Here is a 7500-nt window from a genome sequence, read left to right as displayed (position 1 = left end):
TGGATGAGGGTGTGGGCGAGGGTGTGGGTGAGTGAACGGATGAATGTGGGTGTGGACGTGGGTGTGGATGTGGAAGTAGGTGTGGGTGTGAATGTTGATGTGGGTGGGAGTTTGGGAGTGGATGTGGGTGGGTTGGGGTTTGGAGGTGGGTGTTGGTGTGGGTGTGGCTGAGTGGCGTGGGTGTGTGGGCGTGGGTATGGGTGTGGGTATTGTAGGATATGGGTGTGAATGGGGGTGTGTGTGTGAGTGTGAGGATGGGGATGGGGTGGGGAGTGGTGAGGGTGTGAACGTGGGTGTGGGTGTGAGTGGTGGGGGTGAGAGTGGGTGGTGTGGGTGTAGGGTGTTAATGGTGTGGATAGCGGGTGAGTAGTGTAGATAGGAGTGAGGCAGGGTGAGGCAGGACTAAGACTAGAGAAAGAGGGAGGAGGCAGGACTAAGACAGGAGACAAGAGTGAGGCAGAGGAAGGAGGCAAAGTTAGGCAGAGATCCACCACCCTCCCCGGCAGCTGTGCTAGGCGTCACTCTCATCCTGCCTCACCCTGCCTTACCCTACATCATCCTGCCTCACCCTACATCACCCTGCCTCACCCTACATCACCCTGCCTCACCCTACATCACCCTGCCTCACCCTACATTACCCTGCCTCACCGTACATCATCCTGCCTCGCCCTACATCACCCTGCCTCACCCTACATCACTCTGCCTCACCCTGCCTCACCACTTTCATCACTGCCTCCTCTTCCTTTACTCTTGCCTCGCCCTCCTTACCTTGCCTCATCTTCACCTTGCAGCACGTTTGCCTACCTCTGCCTTACCTTGCTTCTCTCCTGCCTCACCTCCTGCCTCACCGCCTCCTCCTGCCTGCCTTGCTCCCCCTTGTAGTCTGGTATATGGATTTTTTTTTCTATATTGAATATTTCCTCTGTTCATCTACTGTAATAATAATAACCATAATAATCGTCATTATCATCATCATCATCATCATCATCATCATCGTCATCATCATCATCATCACCATCATCATCATCATCATCATCATCATCATCATCATCGTCATCATCATCATCATCATCATCATCATCGTCATCATCATCATCATCATCATCATCATCATCATCATCATCATCATCATCATCATCATCATCATCGTCATCATCATCATCATCATCATCATCGTCATCATCATCATCATCATCATCATCGTCATCATCATCGTCATCGTCATCATCATCATCATCATCATCATCATCGTCATCATCATCGTCATTATCATCATCGTCATCATCATCATCATCATATTCAAAATCATCATCATCTTTCTACTACTACCTACTACTACTACTACTACTACTACTAGTAATAATTATAATAACAATACGAAGAGGTGTGGGGGGGGGAGTGGCGTGGTGTGTGTGTGTGTGTGTGTGTGTGTGTGTGTGTGTGTGTGTGTGTGTATGTAGGAAAGGCGAGAAAAAAAATAGGATATATGGAGGTATACTTTTATCTACCTGTCCCTAACAAGATGCGGCGTCAGATAGATGGTGATTTGGGGTACCGTGTCTACATTTGCTCCAGGATGGGTTCGAAGCTGGGTCATGGAGGTCATTTAAGTGATTTTTTTGTAGTATGTCCTTCCATATGTTAACAATTTTTTTAGTTCGTACACACACACACACACACACACACACACACACACACACACACACACACACACTCACACACATCCCTTTCGTACCTGCCCAGCATGGGGATGGGTTATAACTGTATTGATATAACTGTTGTAGAGGTTGTGGTACATGCAATTTTTTACGTGTCTCAGCGGTCCTCCTACGTGCTACATACCTTCACATGTCACCACTCTGGCGCTAAGACCCACCGTCCATACTGAATACGCGCTGGGGGTGACTCATTCAGGTCTCGTGTGTGTGTGTGTGTGTGTGTGTGTGTGTGTGTGTGTGTGTGTGTGTGTGTGTGTGTGTGTGTAATATATGATTATGATGTTGATGTGTAATAATAATAATAATGATGATGATGAAAATAATAATAATAATAATATTAATAATAATAATATGTAAAAAAATAATAATAATAATAATAACAATAGTAATGAGTGTGTGTGTGTGTGTGTGTGTGTGTGTGTGTGTGTGTGTGTGTGTGTGTGTGTGTGTGTGTGTGTGTGTGTGTGTGTGTACAAGCCTAGCAGATGATCGGTAAAGTCTAGTTTTAAGTCAGATCGATATATTGCTCCTTGCCCTAGTTTAGTCTCTAACCCACGTTGTTATGGACACCAGGCCGCTTCCCTCACCACTGATCCACCACCTCCTTCCCCCCCTTCGATGTGTAGAGTCTCCCTAGCACCTTTCCCTCAGTGGTTTACTTTTGGGTCCGGCTGGTTAATATCCTTTTCTACCTTATTGTACTTATGCTGATATGGTGATGTTGAATAGCCTATGCAAAATAAATCGCTTAGGAAATGGTGTTAGGGAGCTTCCTTACGCAACGAGAGTATGGACCTTGGGCTCGTATTCTCGTCGGTTATGAAGGCTCCCTAACACCTTTTCCTAAGCGATTTATTTTGCTTATTACACCTTGCTGTCCTCTTCTATGTTACATAAGTCCTTCCAATATCGCCATACTCTGCATAAATAACGTACAAAAGGATGTTAACCAGCCATTTCCAAAAATAAATCGCTAAGGGAGAAGTGTTAGGGAGCTTCATTCCTGACACCTCTTCCTTAGCGATTTATTTTTTGATATGGCTAGTAAATATCCAATTGTAGGATATTTATGAAGTGCATGATTATGTTAGAATGATTTAGGTAACACAGAGGACAGTACTGTGAAATAAGCAAAATAAATCGGTCAGGAAAGGGTGTTCGGGAGCTTCCTTCGTAACTCACTCCTACCTACATAATCAGATCATTTGAATTAGATTTTTTTTTCGATTTTGACCTAAGTGTGATTGGATTCGTAATTTTGGCTGTATATAATAAATCTTTGTTATGAGGTAGGGATGAGTCTCCTTGGTTACTAGTCAAATCGCCCCTCCAATCTGGCCATACTTAACTGAGCTGAAAGGGGTTAGGTATATTCGTTAGGTTAGAAGTGTGGTGAGGTGAGGAGGGATGGGGTGTGTTGTGGTGTAGAAGTGCGGTGTTGTGTGGTGGTGTGGTGTGGTGGTGTAGTGTAGTGGTGGTGTGGTATGGTGTGGTGTAATGTGGTAGTGGCGTGTTGTAGTGTGGTGTAATGTAGTGTGGTGGTGTGGTGTGGTGTAGTGTGGTGGTGTGATGTGATGGTGTACTTGTGTGATGTAGTGGTGAGGGCCGGGGGTGGTGTGGTGTGGTGTGATGTAGTGTGGTGTTGTATGATGGTGTGGTGTAGTAGTGTAGTGGTGTGTGGTGATACGCTGTAATGGTGTGGCGGGGCTGTGTGGTGGTGAGGCAGTGCGGGGTGGTGTAGTGTGATGTGTTGTAGTGTGATGTTGTATGATGGTGTGGTGTAGAGGTGTAGCGGTGATGTAGTGTGGTGGTGTGGTAGTGTGGTGGTGTGGTGTGTGTGGCGGGATGGGGCCTGGAGGGAGGGACACCTGGCGGGCGGGTGGCTGTGGTGGTGGTGGTGGTGGTGGTGGTGGTGGTGGTGGTGGCGGCAGGGCGGGGTGGGTGCCAGCTGACCTTCACTGCCACGGACCTCCACGCCAACCTGCCTGCCTCACTCCTGCCTCGCCCTGCCTCGCCCCTTGTCTTCTGCCTCCCTCCTGCCTCGCCTTGTCTCACCCCTTGTCTTCTCTCTCCCTCCTTCCTCGCCCTGCCTCACCCCTTGTCTTCTGCCTCCCTCCTGCCTCGCCCTGCCTCACCCCTTGTCTTCTGCCTCCCTCCTGCCTCGCCCTCAGCCAGTATTCTCATCAAAGGAGGCTCTCTCACACCTCCTCTCCAATTGTACCTCCGCCAACGAAGCTGAGGGAGGCTATGTTTTCACCCTCGTCTCTTTACCTGTCTGTTAACACTATTTCTCAAAAAATGTTTATCCTATTTCAGTGATATTTGGTGGATAGGTGGACACTGGGATAAGGAACAGTTGATCAGATTTTGAGCTGGATTGGGATTGGGATTTGGAAATGAGAAGATTTTATTGGTGTTAGAGGAGGTATGCGCTTTCTGAAATTGTGTAAAAGGGCCCGGATCCTCGTTCAGTAAGGAGACTCCCTGGCACCTCTTCCTCAGCAATTTATTTTTTGATCTGGCTGGTTAATATAATTTTGTACCTTACTTATGCAGAGTATGACGATATTGGAATGATTTAAACAACACGAAAGACGATAGTAACGTGTAACAAGCAAAGTAAATCGCTTAGGAAGAGCTGTTAGGGAGAGAATGGGGACCTAAAACCGTAGAATTAACTGGCCGTGAGACCGTAAAAGTATCCGTCTGGTAGCAACGAGAAGTACAGCTGTAAATCATAACTTTGGCATTGACGGAGGTATATACTCTCTGAACGCTCTTTAATTCTTTCTCTGTCTGTTTCGTTAATATATTGTTATTGATGTAAAGTTGATATTACGAAAGCCTACATAGGGATAGGAAGTCTTATGTACAAAAATAATTCGCCAAGGAATACGTGCTAAGGAACCTCTTTACCCGATGAGAATAAGAGCCCTTGTCATCTGCCTCACCCTGCCCGCGTCCTGCCTCGCCCTGCCTCACCCCTAGTTTTCTGCCTCCCTCCTGCCTCACCCCGTGTCTTCTGCTTCACCCTGCCTCACTCCTTGTCTTCTGCCTCACCCTGCCTCACCCTTTGTCTTCTGCCTCTCCCTGCCTTACCCCTTGTCATCTGCCTCGCCCTGCCTTACCCCTTGTCATCTGCCTCGCCCTGCCTTACCCCTTGTCTTCTGCCTCGCCCTGCCTCACTCCTGCCTCACCCTTTGTATTCTGCCTCGCCCTGCCTCAGCTCACCCCTTGCCTTCTGCCTCACCCTGCCTCACCCCTTGTGTTCTGCCTCTCCCTGTCTCACCCCTTGTCTTTTGCCTCACCCTCCTGCCTCACCCTTGTCTTCTGCCTCCCTCCTGCCTCACCTCTTGTCTTTTGCCTTACCCTCCTGCCTCACCCCTTGTCTTTTGCCTTACCCTCCTGCCTCACCTCTTGTCTTCTGCCTCGCCCTGCCTCACCCCGTCTTTTGCCTTACCCTCCTGCCTCACTCCTTGTCTTCTGCCTCGTCCTGCCTCACCCCTTGCCTTCTGCCTCACCCTGCCTCACCCCTTTTCTTCTTCCACCCTCCTTGCCTCACCCCTTGTCTTCTGCCTCACTCCTGTCTCACCCCTTGTCGTTTGCCTCATTCCTGCCTCACCCCTTGTCGTCTGCCTCCCTCCTGCTTCACCCCTTGCATTCTGCCTCGCCCTGCCTCACACCCTACCTCATCCCCTGCTTTCTGCCTTACCCTCCTGCCTCACCTCTCTCTTCTGCCTCACCCTGCCTCATCCCTTGTCTTTTGCCTCACCCTGCCTCACCCCTTGTCTTCTGCCTCACCCTGCCTCACCCCGTCTTTTGCCTCACCCTCCAGCCTCATCCTCCGTGCTTCCCCCTGGGCAGTATTCTAAGTGGCAATGGAAGCTTCGTATCACCGTTTCCTGACCAATTTATTTTACGTATTACTCCTTAAAATTTTCGTGTGACAGATGTTATGAAAATGCAATATCGATATAGTTTGTATCTATAACACAGAAAAGAATATCGAGGTATAATGTGCAAGATAAGTCGCCAAGAAAGAGGTGTTACGGAGCCCCGCTTATATGTTCTGATGAGGTATGCACTCTATGCCGATATTACAAACGCATACAGGACTAGAGGAAAGTATTATGTTCAAAATAAGTCGCCAAGGAATGAGTGCTAAGGAACCTCTTTACCGGATGAGAAAGAGCCCAGGGGTTCGCAGGAGGGTTTCGAGGGGGTACTTAAATGGCTGACTAAAATGTCTATCTATCTACCTACCTATCTATCTGTCTATCTATCTATCTATCTATCTATGGCCAGACATCATAGTCCCGTAGGGCGGCCGTTTGTCTTTGAGTTAATTGTTTTAGGGGGAGGGACACTAACCCTTCGCCAACCCACTTGCTGACACGTAGGAAACACGTATAGGCTGGTTATATAGCTACCACCCAGCGTTGTAAATGATTCCCTGGTTTACAGGAAACCATTAGGCTTATCACTCAGTAAAACCACCTGAAAAGGAAAGAAGAGTAATAAAAAGCGACAGGAGAGTTGGAAGACATGTACAATTGTCAAAAAAGGATGTGAATTTCCAGTGTGTTATATGCTACAAAGTGTTACCAGTGGAGTGCATGAATCCAAACTTTCACCAGCGACATTTGAATAGCTGTCATCCAAATCTGAAAATTAAGTAGGTTGCCTTCTTCAAGCAAAAGGAAGAGGGAGTAAAACGAGCACGCTTTGATCGTTCGGGACAGTTCAGTCAAGAAAGTGAATCTGGGTTACGTGCATCGTGCGTAGTGTCACTGGGAATTACACAAGAAAAAACAACTCACAACATTGCAGAGAAATTAATCGCCCTTTGCTGTAAAGATATGGTCTGCTGTGTTACTGGATGTGATGCTGAACTGGTCACATCACTACCCCTCTCAAATGATACTGTTCAATGTTGAATGTTAGATATGTCTGAAGGTATCAAACAACAAGTGACTGCTGAAGTAAAAGGGGCATCTTTAAGCAAATTTTCAGTCCAGCTTAATGAGTGGACTGATGTGGCTGCTTGTGCCCAGCTCCTGTTGTTTGTACGATACATCAGTGGTGGAGATTTCAAGAATTTCTATTTCTGTCATGCTTTGGAGTCCACTATAAGAGGTGAAGACATTTTCCATGAAGTCTCAAATTTTTTGGCGACTGAAGGACTTTCTTGGAATAATAATATGTGAGTGCACAACTGAAGGAGCACCAGCAATGTTTGGCCGTCGATCAGGATTTCAAGAAAGGGTGAATGAGACGAATCCTGAAACAAGGTATCTTCATTGTATGCTTCATAGATATCTTCTGGCATCTAATGCTTTCCCACCAGAGTTAAGATTCGTGCTTGGTGATGTGCACATGGTAAATACCATCAACTCAAGTGCCCTAAATACACGACTATTCCACTTACTGTGACAGGATTTTGGAGCAGGCGAAGAAGTGTTACTCTTTCGCACTGAGGTACTCTGGTTGTCACGGGGGAATTTGGCATCAGGAGTAGGGTCACTGAAGAAGGAGCTTTGCTGATTCTTCAAACGCGAGAAGACAAAGCCGCTTGAGTTCACCAAGAAACTGTCAATCAACCAGTGGCTCCAGAAGCTGGCCTCTTTGAAGGACATATTCTTATGGCTAAACTTGTTAAACTTATCCCTCCGGGGCCATTTTACCACAGTGATTGATTTAATGGGCAAACTAAGACTATTTATCATGAAGCTGGAGCTGTGGGAAGGGAAGGTCAAAGACGAAAATCTTTGCATGTTTGAAC

This window comes from Coenobita brevimanus, chromosome 42, assembly GCF_032717465.1.
Source record: "Coenobita brevimanus isolate Jiangsu-jjx chromosome 42, ASM3271746v2, whole genome shotgun sequence".
Classification (NCBI taxonomy): domain Eukaryota; kingdom Metazoa; phylum Arthropoda; class Malacostraca; order Decapoda; family Coenobitidae; genus Coenobita; species Coenobita brevimanus.
The sequence above is the reverse complement of the archived record's forward strand: the minus strand, read 5'-3'. Positions refer to the sequence as shown.